This window comes from Carettochelys insculpta, unplaced genomic scaffold (assembly GCF_033958435.1).
Source record: "Carettochelys insculpta isolate YL-2023 unplaced genomic scaffold, ASM3395843v1 scaffold_0035, whole genome shotgun sequence".
Lineage (NCBI taxonomy): Eukaryota > Metazoa > Chordata > Testudines > Carettochelyidae > Carettochelys > Carettochelys insculpta.
Window position 1 is genome coordinate 1,196,055 of NW_027439072.1, and position 20,353 is coordinate 1,216,407.

A 20,353-nucleotide genomic window follows, 5' to 3' on the forward strand; every position below is an offset into this window, starting at 1 on the left:
GGGGAATTAGCTCAAATGGTAGAGCGCTTGCTTAGCATGTAAGAGGCAGTGGGATCAATACCCACATTCTCCAATGAAACTGACATCCTTGAAATTTCCTGTCCAAGAAATGAAGGAGAGCTGCTTTTGCCCCCCCTGCACAAGGAAGCTCACAATGTACATGGGGGTTTGGGGCTCTCTGTGTTCCTATTGGTGTTACTGGGGGGGTGGGCAGGTATGGCGTGCCCGCGGCTAAAAGGCCCCTCTCACAGTGAGGGGGGGCCCACTAAAAATGCCCAGGCACCAAATGAATACGGGGGACAACAAAGGAAAAAAACAGGAACGGGAGTGAGGGTCAAAGGTTTAGAACGAGGGAGCCGGAGGGGGATACCGAGCAGAGAGCCCCGGACAGCGCCCACCGCTCCTCGAAGGTGTCCAGGGAGTCGGTGGACGCCGCCCAGAGGAACTCTGCCAGGATTCGTGAGCGAAGGGAGGAACGGAAATAGGCCCCACAGTCGCAGGTCGCCCCCTCTGCCAGCCTCCTCTCCCTGGTTTTATAGATGGCCATTTTGGCCGTGGCCAGGAGGAGGCAGATGAGGAGGTCCCGCGACTTTGTGGGGCCGCGGATAGGGTGTGACAGGATAAGGAGGTGCGGGGAAAAGTGCAGCCAGAACCTCAAGAGGAGGTTCTGGAGGAGCCGGAAGAGGGGCTGCAGCCTGGCGCACTCAACATAGATGTGCGCCAGGTTCTCCCTCATGCCGCAGAAGGTGCAGGTGTCTGGGATGGGGGTGAACCGCGCCAGGTACACGCCCGTGCTCACCGCTCCATGGAGGATTCTCCAGCTGACGTCCCCGGCGGGCCGCGGGACCAGGGTGGAATAGAGGCTGGCCCACCGGGGCTCCCCACCCTCCGATGGCGGCAAGAGGTCCCGCCACTTGTGGTCGGGGCGGGACACGAGGGTGGGGAAGTGGAGCGTGTGAAGCACGAGCGCGTACAGAAGGTGCCTAGGCGCGGTTCGGAAGGGGACCGGCTGCATGGTATGCAGCCGGCTGGGGTGGTGGAGGGGAGGGGGGCGGGCAGGATCACGAAGCCGGGGGCCCACGGAGAGGTCCGGAGGGCTAGGAGTGAGAGGGGGGCGGGGCGCACCCTCTCGCAGGACCTGGCCGAGGTAAACGTGAGCAGTGGGCGGCAGGGCGGCCTTCACCTCCTCGAGTACGCGACGGGGGGAGCGTAGGCTGGAGAGCCCCATGCGCTGGGCGAGCGCCGGGGCCTCCATCCAGTCTCCCCGGTCGTAGTCCAGGAGGTCTCCGACCCTGGTGATTCCACCTAGGACCAACATCCGGCGCACCACGGGAGACTCCGCCACCTGCACACGAAGGTGGGGGTTGTGTAGCAGGGGCTCCGCGAGGAGGTCTTCCCCCGCGGTGGCCCCTAAGGACCTGGAGGCTGCGAGCAGCCGCCAAGTGCGGAGGAGGTCCTGGTAGAAGGCCGGCAGCTCCGAGAGGCCTCGCGGACGGTCTCTCCAAGATAAATAAAAGAGCTGCCGGTCGTATCGGAGCCCTCGGTGACGGCGGAGGAAAGCGTGCGCCAACGTACTCCATGCCGGACTATCTGCACTGTTGGTGTTGGTGTTGAGAAGTCCCTGCAGGGCCCGGAGGCGGAAGACATGGACCTGAGTGCGCATGCAGGTCAGGCCCTGTCCTCCCTCCTCCGGGGGGAGGTGGAGTACCCCTGCAGAGACCCAGTGCAGTCCTGGCCAGAAAAACTCCAGGATTGACTTCTGGAGCTGGTCCAGGAACTTCGGGGGTGGGACCAGGGTGCTGAGGCAGTACCAGAGCATGGACAGGACGAGTTGGTTCAGCACCAGTGCTCTCCCCCGTAGGGAGAGACACTGGAGCAGCCCTGTCCACCTCCGTAACTGCTCAGCGACCCTGCCCTCTAAACCCTGCCAGTTTTCCGGCGGAGAGGGATGCGTGGCGGATAGAAAGACGCCGAGATAGAGCAGCGGACCCGCGCTCCACCGGATGGCCTGAAGCGCGGGCGGGAGGCGGCTCGTCTGCCATCCAGTCCCGACCACCAGGCCAGAGCTCTTGACCCAGTTGACCCGGGCGGAGGAGGCTGCCTAGTAGATAGCTTGGCAAGCCTCCAGACGCGCCAGGTCTCCCGGGTCCTGAACCACGAGGAGCACGTCGTCGGCGTACGCCGACAGGACTAGCCGCAGCCCTGCCTCTGGAAGCACCAACCCCATCAACCGTCGACGAAGGAGACAGAGGAAGGGCTCGATGGCCAGAGCGTACAGCTGTCCTGAGAGCGGGCAGCCTTGTCGTACTCCCCGTCCGAAGCTGACCGGAGCGGTCAGGGTCCAGTTGAGCTTGACCATGCACTCCGAGGCAGCGTACAGCACCCGGAGAAACCCGACGAAGCGGGGTCCGAAGCCGAAGGTCTCCAGGGTGCCCAGGAGATACCCGTGGTCCACCCTGTCGAACGCCTTCTCCTGATCCAAGGACAGGAGGGCGAACGACAGGCCGTCCCTACACCCAAGCTCTAGGAGATCCCGGACCAAGGACAGATTATGGAGGATAGTGCGGCCCGGGATGGTGTAGGTCTGGTCGGGGTGGACCACGTCCTGCAGCACGGACCCCAAGCGACAGGAGATGGCTTTAGCGATGATCTTGTAGTCCGTGCTGAGGAGCGAGATGGGACGCCAGTTCCTGAGGTCGCGGGGGTCCCCCTTCTTAGGCAGCAGGGCGAGGACGGCACGCCTGCATGACAGGGGGAGGACCCCGCTTTGCAAGGCCTCGGCCCAGACGCTGAGCAGGTCTGGGCCGAGGACGTCCCAAAATACGCGGTAAAACTCCACGGTCAGCCTGTCCATGCCCGGGGATTTGTTGGTGGGCATGAGACGGAGGGCTTCCGAGAACTCGGCCAGAGTGAGAGGGAGCTCTAGCCGGTCCCGGTCGCCCGTGCTGACCGACGGCAGTTGGTCCCAGAGCACCCGGCAGGCGTCAGCGTCGGTCGGATCCGGGGAGAAAAGGGTGGCGTAGAAGGCGCGGGCCCTCTCGCGCATCTCCACCGGATCCGTAAGAGGGGTGCCATCCTCCGCAAGAAGGCAGAGGATGTGTTTTTCGGCACCCCTCTTTTCCTCCAGGGCATAGAAGAAGCGGGAGCCGTGGTCCATCTCCCGGAGGAGTTGGATTCGCGACCTCACCAAGGCCCCCTGTGCCCGGAGGGCGTCGAGGGCCCTGAGCTCGTCCCTCTTCTCCTGGTACGTGCCGCAGAGGGATGGATCGCTGGGGCTGGCGGCTAAACGCCTCTCCAGCTCAAGGACCTCCCGTTCCAGGTGCCCTATCAGCGCATCCCGTCGCCGGCTGGCCCCCCGAGTATAGTCGCGGCAGAAGAGCCGCGCGCGCACCTTTCCCAGATCCCACCATCGCCGTGCCGAGGGAAAGGCACGCCGTTGCTCGCGCCAGGCCAGCCAGAACTCCCGGAAGGACGCCGCGAAGCCCACGTCCTCCAGCAGGCTGTTGTTGAAGTGCCAGTAGGCTGACCCCCGCTTCCCCAGCGAGAGGGAAGCCTTCACGGCCACCAGGTGGTGGTCCGAGAAGGGGGCCGGCCGCACGCTGGAGGCGTGGGCCCGGGAGAGGTGGTGCCGTGAGATGTAAATGCGGTCCAACCGGGAGTGTACAGATTTATGGCCCACCACTCGGATGTAGGTGAAGCCAGCGTCCTCGTCCGAGTGGTGGCTGCGCCAGACGTCCACCAGGGAGCGATGGATGAGAAGCTCCCTGAGGACGCCCGCAGCGGCCTGGCACTGCTCGGTCCCCGTGCGGTCCCGCTCCTCGAGGGTGCAGTTGAAATCCCCGCCGAGGACCAGGCACTCGCGAGGATCGATGGTGTCGAGGAAGGCTGCCGCCTGCCGGAAGAAGTGGGTTCTCTCCGGGTGGCGTGCCGGGGCATAGACATTGACGAGATGGAGAGGCAGCCCCTCCACCCGCACCTGGAGATACAGCAGGCGGCCGGGCACAACCTCGACGCTCCCCAGCACCTCGGGCCGCAGGTCTGGGGAGAACAGGGTCGCCACCCCGGCCCGGTGGGCCGACAGGTGACTGAGGTGGACCCCGTCTCCCCACTCCAGCCGCCACTTAGCTTCGGCGGCTGGGGTAGTGTGGGTCTCCTGTAGGAAGGTGACCGAGTACCCCCCCTCCCGAAGGAAGGAGAGCACTCCGCACCTACGGAGACCCGACCTGCAGCCCCTGGCATTTAGAGTGGCAAGGATGATCGGCGCCATTTGGAGGGCTGGGGAGGATCCTCGCCAGAGGGAGTACCGACGGTTCCCGTGGGGCCACGCAGCAAACCGTGACCAACCCCGAAGGTGACGAGGGCGTCACGGAAGCTGCGGGCCCGTTGGTAAGCCGTGGCGTCCCTCCTCCCGGTCCCCGTGCCCTCCTTGAGAAGGGCCCTCACGGATCCCAGGATGGTATGAAAGTCCCCCCAGCGCTGGAGGGCGAGAGCAACCTTGTTCTTGGAGCCACGAATGTCCTCCAAGAACTGGCGCATCTCTCCCACCAGCGCACGGGGAGCCGAGGCCTCGGGGTCTCCAGTACCCGTCGGCCTTGTGTTCCTTTGGGCCCCACGGCCAGAGAAAGGATTGGGGTGGGGGCTGGGGGCTGGTTTTGGGGGGGATGAGGGCGGCGGAGGGAGAGCAGCCCCGGAAGTGCTGGGAGAGGGCGATACAGGGGGAGCCTCCCGAGGGATTACAGTCTCGGGGGCAGGTGTGAGTGGGCAGGGATCAAGGGGAGGGGTGGGAGGAGGAGGGGTGGGGGTGAGGGCAGGGGGGATGAGACTCATCAGAGGAGGGGGAGGTTCATGAGGGGGAGGGGGAGGAGGCAGAGGAGGGAGGGGAGGGTCTGGAGGGGGCAGGGTTGCAAGTTCTGTGGCGGGGCGTTGGCTAGGAGAAGGTACGGGAATGATGGCAGGTGATGGGGCTAAGATGGGAGCAGGGGCGGGGGTATGGAGAGAAGGTGTCTCGGGAGGAGGGGCTTCCTGGGACGGTGGGGCGGGGGAGGGGGGCATGGGCGAAGTGCCGACATGCTCGGCAGGAAGTGCCAGCTGCTCGAGGGGGTAGGTGTTGGGGTCTTCGGTTTCGGGGCCAAAGGCGGGGGACATGGGGAACTCTGCTTCCCCCAGGGTGCCCAGGGGCTGGCCGGCTCCCGTGGGGAGGTCATCCCTAATTAAGGGGGGGGTCGCCTCCTGGGATGTCCCAAGGCAGAGGGGGGTGGTAATCAAAGGGTCGCTGGTAGATGGGGAGGGGGAGAGTGGAGAGAGTGGGGGTGAGTGGATGGACGGCCCACAGACCTCCTGTAGGAGGCTGTCCATGTCCAGGGCCACCGGCGTGAGGCCTCGGGCCTCGACCTCCTGTGAGAGGAGGGCGAGGCCGGGGCTCACCTCCTCCGGATGCTCCGCAGCAGTAGTCTGGGTCGCGACCGGAGGGGTGTCGGGGGAGGGCGCGGGTGCACAAAAAACCCTCTCGGCTTCCTGAGGCTCTGGCTCCGGGGCGGAGAGGATGTCGCCTTTCTCAGCCGCCACCGCGGCAGCCCCCGTCGCCCCCGGCAGATGATCGGTAGCCGGGGGTTCGGCAGGTGGGTCTGGGCTGGTGGCTCTTCTTAGCGCTTTGCGCGGCGCCTCCACCTCGTCCTCCGACAGGGTGGGGGGCCGGGTGCGCGCACTTTTCCTCTTTCGTTTCCCCCCCACCAGCACCCAGCCCTCCGAGGGGGCGGGCTGGGCAGTAGAGGAGGAGGGGACAGGGGACAGGGCCGACGAGGAGGGAGGGAGGTAAGAGGGGGGCGGGGCGGCAAGGGGGAGGGACGACCCGCCCCGGGACGGGCCCCCTTCTGGTCCTGCCGCCGGCCCCTCCTCCCTCTCCTCCGCAGGCCCGGCTCTTGTGCCCGCTCGGGCGCCAGCGCCTGCTTCTTCTTGCCCGGCACCATGCGTCCGGGCATCCTCCGACGCCCGAGCGGCGATGGATCCGTCCGGGACGAGAGGAGGAGGGTCGGTCCCGGGGCCTGTCGCGGTCGGGGCGCCGCCGATCCCGTGGCTGACGCCCCCCGGGTCGGAGGAGGTCCCGGGCTCCCCTTCGCGCCGGGCCAGGGGGCAGTCCCTCCGGACGTGCCCCGCCACCCGGCACATAAAGCACCGGGCCTCCCCCAGGGTATAAAAGACCCGGTACTGGGCCCCTTGATAGGGCACCAGTATAGTCCCCTCCTGGGCCACCCCGCCCTGTGCTGCCGCCGGCGGCAGTTGGACCCGGGCCTGCCGGCGGAAGGAGAGCACGTGCCATAAGGCGGGGTCTCTACAGCCTAGGGGGAGGGGACTCAGGACCGTCAAAGGCCGGCCCAGGGCGGTGAGGAAGGGCAGAAGGGCAGAGTTGGGAAGGAAGGGTGGAACAGAAGAAAAAACCACCCGCACGCCCAGGTCGTCCAGCGGCTCCAGGGGCACGTGCACGCCCCCAACCGCCAGGCCCCTCTCCACCGCCTCCTGGGCGGCGGCCTCCGAAGCCAGGAAGAAAACGATCTTCCCGAACATCCGGGAGGCCGCCACCACGGCCGCGGGCCCCACCACCCGTGCCAACGCCCGCACGTAGGTCTCCACGTGGGGCGAGGCAGCCACCAGGAGGCAGCGGACTCCGTGCCTCCTGGTGAGCGCGGGGAAGGGGCCGCGACCGTTGGGGATGGTAGTCCCGGCGGAGGCGGCAGGAGTAGGGTGCTAGGCGGCGGCCGCCGCCTGGGCATACGACCTGGGGGCCGAGAGGTCGGGGCCCCCAGGAGCGGTGGAGGGAGCGGGGGGAAGGGAAGAAGGGGAGGCTGCACTCGGTGTCTGGGCAGCCTGGGTTAGAGTCCCCGCCACGGGAGGTTTGGCCTTCGGGGCGGGGCTCTTGCCCTTTCTTTTCCCCTGGCCCTTCCTGCCCTTTTGGGGGGGAGGGTTTGGGGCTGGGTCGCCAGGGGGCGCCGCGGCGGAGGCAGTAGGAGCCCCGGAGCCTGCGCCCGCACCCTCAGCCGACATGGTGGTAGTAAAGTTCTGGGCAGCCCTGGACGAGTGGGCCGCCGTTTCGGGGATAGGAGGGGTCACCGTGGGGGGGAGAGGGAGGGAGAGGTCACCAGATGACCCTCCAGTGGGCGTGGGGGCCATATTGGTGGGTCTTGAGAGGGAAAAAGTTTATTGGGGGTGGGGGCCTTTAAGAGAGAGCGGGGGAGGGGGAGGAGAGTGGAAGGGAAGGAAGGAGTGAGGCGCGGCTGCCCCTCCCCCACCGGCCGGGCTGAGGGCCCAGTCAGATGGGGGAAGGGCAGGGCAAGGGCAGTGAGGTCAGGGAAAGGGAGACACAAAAGAAAGGCCACAACTCCCAGCACAAGGTGGTGAGATGGCTCCTGTTTCTGCACTGGGATGTGGAGGGAAGCAAAGTTTGTGTGTGTGTGTGGGTTGGGGGGGGGCTCAGGCGCTTAAGTAAACAAAAAGGCGGGGGAAGGGGCGTGGGCACACGGGGGGGCGGAGGAGGAGGCACAGCTAACTTAAGGGGGTCGGGGGGGGCGTTAATGGGGGGAGGGGTGTGCCCACGTGCGCCTGAGGGGTGGGCCCGTAGCAGCTGCTGCTGCAGAGCCTCGAGATGGCAGTGGAGAAGGCAGGGGCAGCTGATTACAGGGGCCCAGGTGGAGGGGGCCCCAGCGGCGGCTGGGTGTGGCGGGGGCAGTAGGGGAGGGGGTGGCTGCAGGGGTGGGGCAGGGGCCACGCCCTAACACCCCACCCCTGGCTATGCAGCCCCCCCCCGGGGCCCCGGTGGAGAGGGGCCCTGCCCAAACTCACCCCTCCCCAAGCCACTCCACAGGAGGCTGTGTGGAGGGAGCCCAACCGCCGCCCTAAGAGAGCCCCCTACCTTCTCCAGGTGGTGAGGATGCAGCAGCTGCTCGCTGGAAGGTGGGCCCAAATGGGGGCCAGCAGTTTCTCCCCCAAAAGATGGAAAAGCAGGGGGGGGCCCCCTGCTGTAGGGCAGGGGGCAAGAGGCCCCCGCCCTCCACCCACTCAGCAGTTCCTGAGAGAACTAGCTGGAGAAGTGGAGGAGAGGGGGGAGAAAGATAGGCCCTGCCCGCCCGAGGCAGGAGGGGGGCTGACCCCAGAAGTGGGGGGGCAGGAAAGGCAGCCCTGTGTTGGCTTCAGGCAGCCAAGGCCGGCCAGCCCCTGGTAGCTCACCTTCCAACCTGTCAACAGCCTGTCTCCCACCTGGTGGGAAGAGGAAGTGCTCTTACCTGGAGGCTGGATTTGAAAGAGGAAGTCAGGACCATGGGCTGCCTCAGGTGAGAGAAAGTGGTGATGCACAGGTGAGCCATGTACTGATGAGGGAGAAACCCCTGGAGCAGGTAGGAAGGAGTTGCAGGTAGGTCATTTTGGTGGGCAGGTTTCACACTGCACATGCAGAAGGTTCTGGAGTTGGGGTGACAGCTGTGGGGTCTGGTCCTGTGGGCTCTGTGTCTGTGGTAAGAGAGCAGCCAGGGCAGCTGCTGCTCCAAGGCCATGTGCTGTGGGTGAGCGGGGAGCAGCTGAGCTCAGGAGCAGGCAGCAGACTGGGGTCCCTCCAAAGGAAGCACATTGCAGCAGGTCCTATTGGCGTTACTGGGGGGGGGGTGGGCAGGCATAGCCTGCCCACGGCTAAAAGGCCCTTCTCACACTGAGGGGGGGCCCACTAAAAACACCCAGTCACCAAGTGAATACGGGGGACAACGAAGGAAAAAAAACAGGGACGGGAGTGAGGGTCAAAGGTTTAGAACGAGGGAGCCGGAAGGGGATACCGAGCAGAGCGCCCCGGCCAGCGCCCACCGCTCCTCGAAGGTGTCCAGGGAGTCGGTGGACACCGCCCAGAGGAACTCTGCCCGGATTCGTGAGCGAAGGGAGAAACGGAAGTAGGCCCCACAGTCGCAGGTCGCCCCCTCTGCCAGCCTCCTCTCCCTGGTTTTATAGATGGTCAGTTTGGCCATGGCCAGGAGGAGGCAGACGAGGAGGTCCCGCGACTTTGTGGGGCCGCGGATAGGGTGTGACAGGATAAGGAGGTGCGGGGAAAAGTGCAGCCAGAACCTCAAGAGGAGGTTCTGGAGGAGCCGGAAGAGGGGCTGCAGCCTGGCGCACTCAACGTAGATGTGCGCCAGGTTCTCCCTCATGCCGCAGAAGGTGCAGGTGTCTGGGATGGGGGTGAACCGCGCCAGGTACACGCCCGTGCTCACCGCTCCGTGGAGGATTCTCCAGCTGATGTCCCCGGCGGGCCGCGGGACCAGAGTGGAATAGAGGCTGGCCCACCGGGGCTCCCCACCCTGCGCTGGCGGCAAGAGGTCCCGCCACTTGTAGTCGGGGCGGGACACGAGGGTGGGGAAGTGGAGCGTGTGAAGCACGAGCGCGTACAGAAGATGTCTAGGCGCGGTTCGGAAGGGGACCGGCTGCAAGGTATGCAGCCGGCTGAGGTGGTGGGGGGGAGGGGGGCGGGCAGGATCGCGAAGCCGGGGGCCCACGGAGAGGTCCGGAGGGCTAGGAGTGAGAGGGGGGCGGGGTGCACCCTCTCGCAGGACCCGGCCGAGGTAGACGTGAGCAGTGGGCGGCAGGGCGGCCTTCACCTCCTCGAGTACGCGACGGGGGGAGCGTAGGCTGGAGAGCCCCATGCGCTGGGCGAGCGCCGGGGCGTCCATCCAGTCTCCCCGGTCATAGTCCAGGAGGTCTCCGACCCTGGTGATTCCACCTAGGACCAACCTCCGACGCACCACGGGGGACTCCGCCGCCTGCACACGAAGGTGGGGGTTGTGTAGCAGGGGCTCCGCGAGGAGGTCTTCCCCCACGGTGGCCCCCAAGGACCTGGAGGCTGCGAGCAGCCGCCAAGTGCGGAGGAGGTCCTGGTAGAAGGCCGGCAGCTCCGAGAGGCCTCGCGGACGGTCTCTCCAGGATAAATAAAAGAGCTGCCGGTCGTATCGGAGCCCTCGGTGACGGCGGAGGAAAGCGTGCGCCAGCGTACTCCATGCCGGACTATCTGCACTGTGGGCGTTGGCGTTGAGAAGTCCCTGCAGGGCCCGGAGGCGGAAGACATGGACCTGAGTGCGCATGCAGGTCAGGCCCTGTCCTCCCTCCTCCGGGGGGAGGTGGAGTACCCCTGCAGAGACCCAGTGCAGTCCTGGCCAGAAAAACTCCAGGATTGACTTCTGGAGCTGGTCCAGGAACTTCGGGGGTGGGACCAGGGTGCTGAGGCGGTACCAGAGCATGGAAAGGACGAGTTGGTTCAGCACCAGTGCTCTCCCGCGTAGGGAGAGACACTGGAGCAGCCCCGTCCACCTCCGTAACCGCTCAGCGACCCTGCCCTCTAAACCCTGCCAGTTTTCCGGCGGAGAGGGATGCGTGGCGGATAGGAAGACGCCGAGATAGAGCAGCGGACCCGCGCTCCACCGGATGGCCTGAAGCGCGGGCGGGAGGCGGCTCGTCTGCCAGCCAGTCCCGACCACCAGGCCAGAGCTCTTGACCCAGTTGACCCGGGCGGAGGAGGCAGCCGAGTAGGTAGCTTGGCAAGCCTCCAGACGCGCCAGGTCTCCCGGGTCCTGAACCACGAGGAGCACGTCGTCGGCGTACGCCGACAGGACTAGCCGCAGCCCTGCCTCTGGAAGCACCAACCCCATCAACCGCCGACGAAGGAGACAGAGGAAGGGCTCGATGGCCAGAGCGTACAGCTGTCCTGAGAGCGGGCAGCCTTGTCGTACTCCCCGTCCGAAGCTGACCGGAGCGGTCAGGGTCCAGTTGAGCTTGACCATGCACTCCGAGGCAGCGTACAGCACCCGGAGAAACCCGACGAAGCGGGGTCCGAAGCCGAAGGCCTGCAGGGTGCCCAGGAGATACCCGTGGTCCACCCTGTCGAACGCCTTCTCCTGATCCAAGGACAGGAGGGCGAACGACAGGCCGTCCCTACACCCGAGCTCGAGGAGATCCCGGACCAAGGACAGATTATGGAGGATGGTGCGGCCCGGGACGGTGTAGGTCTGGTCGGGGTGGACCACGTCCTGCAGCACGGACCCCAAGCGACGGGAGATGGCTTTAGCAATGATCTTGTAGTCCGTGCTGAGGAGCGAGATGGGACGCCAATTCCTGAGGTCGCGGGGGTCCCCCTTCTTAGGCAGCAGGGTGAGGACCGCACGCCTGCATGACAGGGGGAGGACCCCGCTTTGCAAGGCTTCGGCCCAGACGCTGAGCAGGTCTGGGCCGAGGACGTCCCAAAACACGCGGTAAAACTCCACGGTCAGCCCGTCCATGCCCGGGGATTTGTTGGTGGGCATGAGGCGGAGGGCTTCCGAGAGCTCGGCCAGAGTGAGAGGGAGCTCTAGCCGGTCCCGGTCGCCCGTGCTGACCGACGGCAGTTGGTCCCAGAGCACCCCGCAGGCGTCAGCGTCGGTCGGATCCGGGGAGAAAAGGGTGGCGTAGAAGGCGCGGGCCCTCTCGCGCATCTCCACCGGATCCGTAAGAGGGGTGCCATCCTCCGCAAGAAGGCAGAGGATGTGTTTTTCGGCACCCCTCTTTTTCTCCAGGGCATAGAAGAAGCGGGAGCCGCGGTCCATCTCCCGGAGGAGTTGGATTCGCGACCTCACCAAGGCCCCCTGTGCCCGGAGGGCGTCGAGGGCCCTGAGCTCGTCCCTCTTCTCCCGGTACGTGCCGCAGAGGGATGGATCGCTGGGGCTGGTGGCTAGACGCCTCTCCAGCTCAAGGACCTCCCGCTCCAGCTGCCCTATCAGCGCATCCCGCCGCCGGCTGGCCCCCCGAGTATAGTCGCGGCAGAAGAGCCGCGCGCGTACCTTTCCCAGATCCCACCACCGCCGTGCCGAGGGAAAGGCGCGCCGTTGCTCGCGCCAGGCCAGCCAGAACTCCCGGAAGGACGCCACGAAGCCCACGTCCTCCAGCAGGCTGTTATTGAAGTGCCAGTAGGCCGACCCCCGCTTCCCCAGCGAGAGGGAAGCCTTCACGGCCACCAGGTGGTGGTCCGAGAAGGGGGCCGGCCGCACGCTGGAGGCGTGGGCCCGGAAGAGGTGGTACCGTGAGATGTAGATGCGGTCCAACCGGGAGTGTACAGATTCATGGCCCACCACTCGGACGCGGGTGAAGCCAGCGTCCTCGTCCGAGTGGTGGCTGCGCCAGACGTCCACCAGGGAGCGACGGATGAGAAGCTCCCTGAGGACGCCCGCAGCGGCCTGGCACCGCTCCGTCCCCGTGCGGTCCCGCTCCTCGAGGGTGCAGTTGAAATCCCCGCCGAGGACCAGGCACTCGCGAGGATCGATGGTGTCGAGGAAGGCTGCCGCCTGCCGGAAGAAGGGGGGTCTCTCCGGGCAGCGTGCCGGGGCATAGACATTGACGAGATGGAGAGGCAGCCCCTCCACCCGCACCCGGAGATACAGCAGGCGGCCGGGCACAACCTCGACGCTCCCCAGCACCTCGGGCCGCAGGTCTGGGGAGAACAGGGTCGCCACCCCGGCCCGGTGGGCCGAAAGGTGACTGAAGTGGACCCCGTCTCCCCACTCCAGCCGCCACTTAGCTTCGGCGGCTGGGGTAGTGTGGGTCTCCTGTAGGAAGGTGACCGAGTACCCCCCCTCCCGAAGGAAGGAGAGCACTCGGCACCTACGGAGACCCGACCCGCAGCCCCCGGCATTCAGAGTGGCAAGGATGATCGGCGCCATGTGGAGGGCTGGGGAGGATCCTCGCCGGAGGGAGTACCGACGGTTCCCGTGGGGCCACGCAGCAAACCGTGACCAACCCCGAAGGTGACGAGGGCGTCACGGAAGCTGCGGGCCCGTTGGTAAGCCGTGGCGTCCCTCCTCCCGGTCCCCGTGCCCTCCTTGAGAAGGGCCCTCACGGATCCCAGGATGGTATGAAAGTCCCCCCAGCGCTGGAGGGCGAGAGCAACCTTGTTCTTGGAGCCACGAATGTCCTCCAAGAACTGGCGCATCTCTCCCACCAGCGCAAGGGGTGCCGAGGCCTCGGGGTCTCCGGTACCCGTCGGCCTTATGTTGCTTTGGGCCCCACGGCCAGAGAAAGGGTTGGGGTGGGGACTGGGGTCTGGTTTTGGGGGGGATGCGGGCGGCAGAGGGAGAGCAGCCCCGGAAGTGCTGGGAGAGGGCGATATAGGGGGGGCCTCCTGAGGGACTATGGTCTCGGGGGCAGGTGTGAGTGGGCAGGGATCAAGGGGAGGGGTGGGAGGAGGAGGGGTGGGGGTGAGGGCAGGGGGGATGAGACTCATCAGGGGAGGGGGAGGTTCATGAGGGGGAGGGGGAGGAGGCAGAGGAGGCAGAGGAGGGAGGGGAGGGTCTGGAGGGGGCAGGGTTGCAAGTTCTGTGGCGGGGCGTTGGCTAGGAGAAGGTTCGGGAATGATGGCAGGTGATGGGGCTAAGATGGGAGCAGGGGCGGGGGTATGGAGAGAAGGTGTCTCGGGAGGAGGGGCTTCCTCGGACGGTGGGGCGGGGGAGGGGGGCATGGGCGAAGTGCCAACATGCTCGGCAGGAAGTGCCAACTGGTCGAGGGGGTAGGTGTTGGGGTCTTCGGTTCCGGGGCCAAAGGCGGGGGACATGGGGAACTCTGCTTCCCCCAGGGTGCCCAGGGGCTGGCCGGCTCCCGTGGGGAGGTCATCCCTAATTAAGGGGGGGGTCGCCTCCTGGGACGTCCCAAGGCAGCGGGGGGTGGTAATCAAAGGGTCGCTGGTAGATGGGGAGGGGGGGAGTGGAGACAGTGGGGGTGAGTGGATGGACGGCCCACAGACCTCCAGTAGGAGGCTGTCCATGTCCAGGGCCACCGGCGTGAGGCCTAGGGCCTCGACCTCCTGTGAGAGGAAGGCGAGGCCGGGGCTCACCTCCTCCGGATGCTCCGCAGCAGTAGTCTGGGTCGCGGCCGGAGGGGTGTCGGGGGAGGGCGCGGGTGCACAAAAAACCCTCTCGGCTTCCTGAGGCTCTGGCTCCGGGGCAGAGAGGATGTCGCCTTTCTCAGCCGCCACCGCGGCAGCCCCCGTCGCCCCCGGCAGATGATCGGTAGCCGGGGGTTCGGCAGGTGGGTCTGGGCTGGTGGCTCTTTTTAGCGCTTTGCGCGGCGCCTCCACCTCGTCCTCCGACAGGGTGGGGGGCCGGGTGCGCGCATTTTTCTTCTTTCGTTTCCCCCCCACCAGCACCCAGCCCTCCGAGGGGGCGGGCTGGGCAGTAGAGGAGGAGGGGCCAGGGGACAGGGCCGACGAGGAGGGAGGCAGGTAAGAGGGGGGCGGGGCGGCAAGGGGGAGGGACGACCCGCCCCGGGACGGGCCCCCTTCTGGTCCTGCCGCCGGCCCCTCCTCCCTCTCCTCCGCAGGCCCGGCTCTTGTGCCCGCTCGGGCGCCAGCGCCTGCTTCTTCTTGCCCGGCACCATGCGTCCGGGCATCCTCCGACGCCCGAGCGGCGATGGATCCGTCCGGGACGAGAGGAGGAGGGTCGGTCCCGGGGCCTGTCGCGGTCGGGGCGCCGCCGATCCCGTGGCTGACGCCCCCCGGGTCGGAGGAGGTCCCGGGCTCCCCTTCGCGCCGGGCCAGGGGGCAGTCCCTCCGGACGTGCCCCGCCGCCCGGCACATAAAGCACCGGGCCTCCCCCAGGGTATAAAAGACCCGGTACTGGGCCCCTTGATAGGGCACCAGTATAGTCCCCTCCTGGGCCACCCCGCCCTGTGCTGCCGCCGGCGGCAGTTGGACCCGGGCCTGCCGGCGGAAGGAGAGCACGTGCCGTAGGGCGGGGTCTTTACAGCCTAGGGGGAGGGGACTCAGGACCGTCAAAGGCCGGCCCAGGGCGGTGAGGAAGGGCAGAAGGGCAGAGTTGGGAAGGAAGGGTGGAACAGAAGAAAAAACCACCCGCACGTGTGGGGGGTGTCTCTGCAGAGGCAGGTCTGCGGCAGGAGAGGGCCAGGAGACAATACACACTGTGAATGGGATTCCCCAGTGCTCAGTGGCCCAGGCCTTAATGCTGAGCCCTTGGCTGCATAGACCTGTTGGTGAATAACAAGAATCAAGGGCATCACCTCCCTGCCTTTGTAACAGACAAAGGGCTTTGGGGTTCCTCCCATGCTGCCCACACCCACTCTGCAGCCACCTCAGTTGTCCACCTGTCAGTGTCTGTTACTTCTTCCTGCAGAAGGACGGCAGCCGCCTCCTGCAGCTCTCTGAACTCTCCAGCACAGCCCAGAGGTGCTGCAAAGCAGGTGAGAGGCAGCCAGAAAGATTTGTCCAGGCACCACTGGGTGCTGCTTTCCTAATCTGCCCTTACCTGGGAGGTCCATGGGCAGGGGAGCCACAGAGCCTCTCTGGGACTTTTCTCCTAACTCGTTTGGGTTTTGTCAGTGACAAACAAAGGGATGTGAGAGGAGAGTAACTCTCCCTCTCCTGCCCAGCTGAGATTGTGCTGTCAGCAGCTGTGCACAGGCAGTGCCAGAGAGCCACAGGGCTGGGAGGATCAGTCTCTGTTCTTGTAGCCAGAGGAGCCACCTTCCCCACACCAGTTTCCGCTGCGTTTGCCTGAGCTCTTGTCTGTGCCTGGATTCTTCCCAATGCTCCTCTCCCATCAGCCTTTGCCTCCCCCAGCCATGACTGGGATTGCCAAGGGAGGGGTTTTTGGTTCCCCAGACACCTGCAGGAAAATGTTGCTCATGATGCACAACAAAGCACCACTGGGAGTTGAACCCAGGATCTCCTGTTTACAAAGCAGGTGCTTTTACCAGTTAAGCCTTGGTGCCCCCCTTGCTTGAGCTGTGGGTCCTGACAGGGAGGTATCTGTGTTCGTCTGTGTCTTCAGCCAAAAAGCCGTCCTGTAGCACTTTAACGACAACCAAACGAATTTATCAAGTGATGAGCTTTTGTGGGGGCCGACCCACTCTGGTGGATGCCCACAACAACCCCTTCCCATTGCCCAGCACAGACATTGTGCCCGATGGAAGCTGGAGTTGCTGCCGAGAGGACATTGCGGATGAGAGGAAGGAAAAACCCCCTTTCACTTCCTGTCCCCTCTGCCGTATGCAGATCAGACTCCACCAATCTACCCTCCTCCCACCGCACCTGCCCCAGTGCCAGGGTCCCACCAGCAGAGCCTGGAGTCCTGCCCCCCCTTTGCTACCTCAGCCTGACTTTCACTCTGTGCTCCCCACACCCTCCTTTCTCCCTCTTCACACCCCAGGGGTGGGGCGAGGAGTTGCCCAGCTCCGGGGCAGAGTTATCGCCTGTCTCTCACGGCGTGGGGGATGGGCTGTGCTGCCCCGGCTGGAGCTTTTCAGGGTGAGCATTTGCTGCGGTGTAACTAGCAGAACATTTTGCCTTTCTGTCTCCTTCTGCCCTTCAGTCCCACTTGTGACCCTCCACACAACCCCTCTGGTTTATTACCAGCCCAGTGCAAATCACTGTGCCCTGGGGGTGGGGCTGACTTCCCCGCTTTCCCTGTGTGAAACCTTTGAGCAGGGCCTGTGGCTGTTACTGTGCAGTTGCAGGTTGGGGTCCGCTGGGGGTGTGGGGCTCCCAGTCATGTCTGGTGCCCCCGCCCCGTGTCACACAGGTGTGTGTTGTGTGGGTTACATACCTGACCGTCCACTGCCGCAGGTGGGGGTACCCTTGCGTGGGCAAATCCTCCTTGCTGAACAGCTGCAGGTGGGCCATGGCAAGACCCAAGTGGGCATCAGTGGGGAGCCACAGACCCCCCCAATCTGCCCTGGATGAAGACTGTGAATGCAGGGACATGAGCTGGGGATCATTGTTGGCCTCTACAGGGTATGAGTAGGATCCATGGCTCCGCACACCTTCCTGGGTGAGGCTCCTGCTTCTGGGCTGGCTGGGGGCTGGGCATTAGTGGGAAGAGCAGAGACCCACTCTCCATTCTGGTGCCCGGCCTCACGAGCAGAACTCTGGTTCCTTTTCTGACCCCACGGCTGCTCTGCTCTCCCCTCTGCCCAGGCCTTCCTGCCCTTGCTGAAGCAGGCTGCCCAGGGAAGCCCCCAGAGAGGGCTGAGCTGCAGCAAGGCGGCCATCGTCAACATGTCCAGCATGGCTGGCTCCATCCAGAATGTCTGTGGCTGGGAAATGGTCCAAATCATCTCCTATCACTGCAGCAAGGTAGAGGGCACACCCAGCAGGGCCTGACTGCTGCCTGGGTTTGCTACTTGCACAAATCCCTGTCACTCGGTGTATTCCCCTTGTTCCCCATCCTGCTGTCATCATTCCAGCCTCCAGCGCTGTGCTGGGCAGGGCCGTCAGGTTTTGTCTACCTGCAATTCACTTGGGCTTTAGATCAGACTTCCCATCCGGTAAGGAACTTTCTGTTGTGCCTGTATCCCGCCGGAGAAATCCCCACGCTGAGATGGGCTGGGGACAAACCTCTGACCATTTTCCAGTGATAGAGAGCCTGGCTCAGTGGTGGAACACTTGACTGCAGATGAAGCTATACCAGATGCCCCTGTTTGGATGGTTTTTTTAATGGAAATCCATTTTCACCTCTGGCTCCAGTATGTTTTGGGGTTGGACTGGATGCTTGACATGGATTTAAACACTTCACACTTTCCTCTACAAACGTACAAAAACTGAGCGAACCCGTCCCTCAGCTGCCTCAGTTCCCAGCCTCTGAGGCTCAGGTTTCTGTTCCCATCGATCACACAAAGGTGCAGTAGGATGCACATGCGCAGGGCTCTGCTTGCCATGGGCTGCACTGGGCAGGAGAACCGGACTCACAGCCAGGGGGCTCAGGAGTCTGACACAGAAATGCGCTTGGTGCAGGCTGACACACCTAGGCCGTGTCACACTCAGCCAGCAGCAACAGGGACTGACGCAGGCCCAGGAACAAGCCTGTGGCTCTGAGCAGTAAATAGTCACCAGGCAGGGGGCAGAGATGGGCAGAGGGCCAGGCAGAGTCCTCCCACAGAGGGAGCTGCAGAAAGGACCAATGCAGCAGAGAAACAAAGAGACATAACTGCCGAGTCTCACACATTGGCTCAGAGCTACCGAAGCAAGATACGAGTGAGCCAGGCTGATGCCAGCCCCACAGCCATGGGTCAGTAATTCGCCCTGAGACTGAAGGGGAGAGAGGTCCCGGGAGTGACTCCTTCCCCCAAAAGGCTCATTTGTGAGTTTACCTCTGGGCACCCAGAGGGAACAGACCCCTTGGGGCACAGCCCATGCACAGCACAGTTTAGTAAGCATGAAAGGAAGCACAAAAATATACCCCACGAGCCCCAGTTTGAACTCTTATTGCCAGAGACAACGACATCTCCACTGCGGCTGCTCTCAGAACATGGAGCATCCACCGAAATGCTCGCAAGTGGCAGAGTTGTGCAGTTGACACAACCAGCCCTGTTGCATGTATCTCACCTGCCCAAGTAGCTCAGCAAATCTGTGTGACCAGGCAGGTGACAGGCACAGAAACACAGAGGATGCCAAGAACAGTAACAGCAGGTTACTGCCAGTCACCAGCACCCCTGGACAGAGGCATTTGGAATTCTTTTGGTGATGCCAACAGTGACACCCAGCAACCCCCCACCCTCCAGGCTGACCCCTGCAGAGCCCCCTGGGCATCATAGAGCCTATTTGTCCATCACAGCCAGGACAACAAGCAAAGGTGAGCTAAAAGGTACAGCAGAACTTGGACCCATCATCGGAGCATTAGGAGACTCACAATAACCAGTTCATCTTGCCAGCCTCAGTGGAAAGGAGCCATGGGCAGCTGCAGAGAGTTTGTGGTCTCTGGAATGAGCTGTGCGGGTCAGGACATTTGCTTATTCTGAGGGTCATGCGCTCCAGGGGTAGAACATTTACTAGTGCTCGTGGGTGAGTGCCCAGGGCTGGGGCTGGGAAGTGGCCATGTCAGTGTCTCACTCAGGTCAATGCTGGAAGGGAGTTTAGCCGGTGAAAACAGCCCAGGGGCAGGGAAGTGTTTCCCTGGACTCTCCAGCATTTCAGTGGGTCTGGCTACTTTGGGGCCAGGACACTGACCTGTCCTGCTGCAGTCGTTACCCCAGAGGGGCTTGGGGTTTCCAGTCTCAGACACAGCACACAAAGCCGCCCTCAGCAGCACTGCAAGAGCCACCCCACAGTGTGGCAGCCGCCATGTGCAGTTTGACCTGAAAGCCCAGAGCTGCTCCTTTCCCACAAGGGCAGGAGTGTCCAGGGGGCCTGAAGCACTGGCCTGTCACCAGCATGTGAACCTTCAGAACATCCATTGTGGGTCAGAACAAAGGTCCCTCCAGCCCCATGTCCTCTCAGGGCCAACACCACGTGCTGCAGAAGGTAGCAGCCCGGCACCCCTGGGAGCTGAACCCAGCAGCTCCTGTGTGCTCCTTTCAGCTGTGGAGCAGGAGATATGTCCCAAAGAGGCTTTTCCCCAGCTGCTGAGAAGCACAGAAGAACTCAGGACTTGCCCAGGGTGAGACAGTTGAATGGAGACCTGCCCCAGGCCCTGTGGCTGGATCTATTGCTGTCAGGGGCAGAGAAACATTCCTTCCCCGGGCAAGTATCTGCTCTTTTCCCAGATGTGCACTGCCCAGCCCAGGAGCTGGGAGAGACCAGAGCACTGCATCAAGCCTTGGGGAACCAGCTCTTCACTCAGAGGCAGCTGCACCTGTGCCTGACCTCAGCTGAGTCAGGGCTGCCCCCTCCTTGCCAGGGAACTACACCCCTGGCTGTGTTTGGGGCCCTGCTTAGCCCCACACAGCAGCCCTGAAGGGGGCAGAGCTGAGTGGAGCTGACACTTCAGTCAGGCTTGGCACTTTCAGGGCAAATGAAATCATCCCACCCCCAACCTCTGTCAGCCAGAGCTCAGCTCAGCCTCACAGAGGTGTCCTGTGCTTGGAGTCTGCCCAACACAGGAGCTGGGAGGCAGCAAACTCAGGTGTGCTGGAAGTTGCAAACAATGGGGCTGGAAATCAACAAACAAAGATGCAGTGAGGATGGGATTTGAACCCATGCAGGCAGAGCACAATGGATTAGCAGTCAATCATCTTCACCACCTCATCTTCATGTGCTGCAAGTTTTTCATCCTTCCCAACGTCAATCCTGCCAGGAACCTTTCTGCACCTCGCTGGTTGGCCAGGGAAACAGGATGGGCAGATTTGGCCCAACAGTTCTACTCTCACTCCTGTCCCCAGCAGTGCGGCTTCCTGAGGTGAGCAGGCCCCCAAAACAGCTGGGGTGCAGTGCCCCGGCCAGACATGGGGACGAGGTGGGGGAAGCCCTGGTTCAGCTTCAGCCACTGACATGGGCAGCTGCCTGTGAGAGAAGGGCCTGTCCCCAAGGCTGGCTCAGGGGCTCTGGTCTCTCCCAGCAGCTGGGATGAGCTGGGCTGTGCAC

General features: G+C 64.1%; 1 non-coding gene across 1 annotated transcript; it reads left to right on the plus strand.

Annotated features, from left to right (window-relative positions):
• Positions 1 to 73, plus strand: TRNAA-AGC (transfer RNA alanine (anticodon AGC)). The gene has a single exon. It is a non-coding gene; the product is annotated as a tRNA-Ala (tRNA).
• Positions 74 to 20,353: the final 20,280 nt, after the last annotated feature.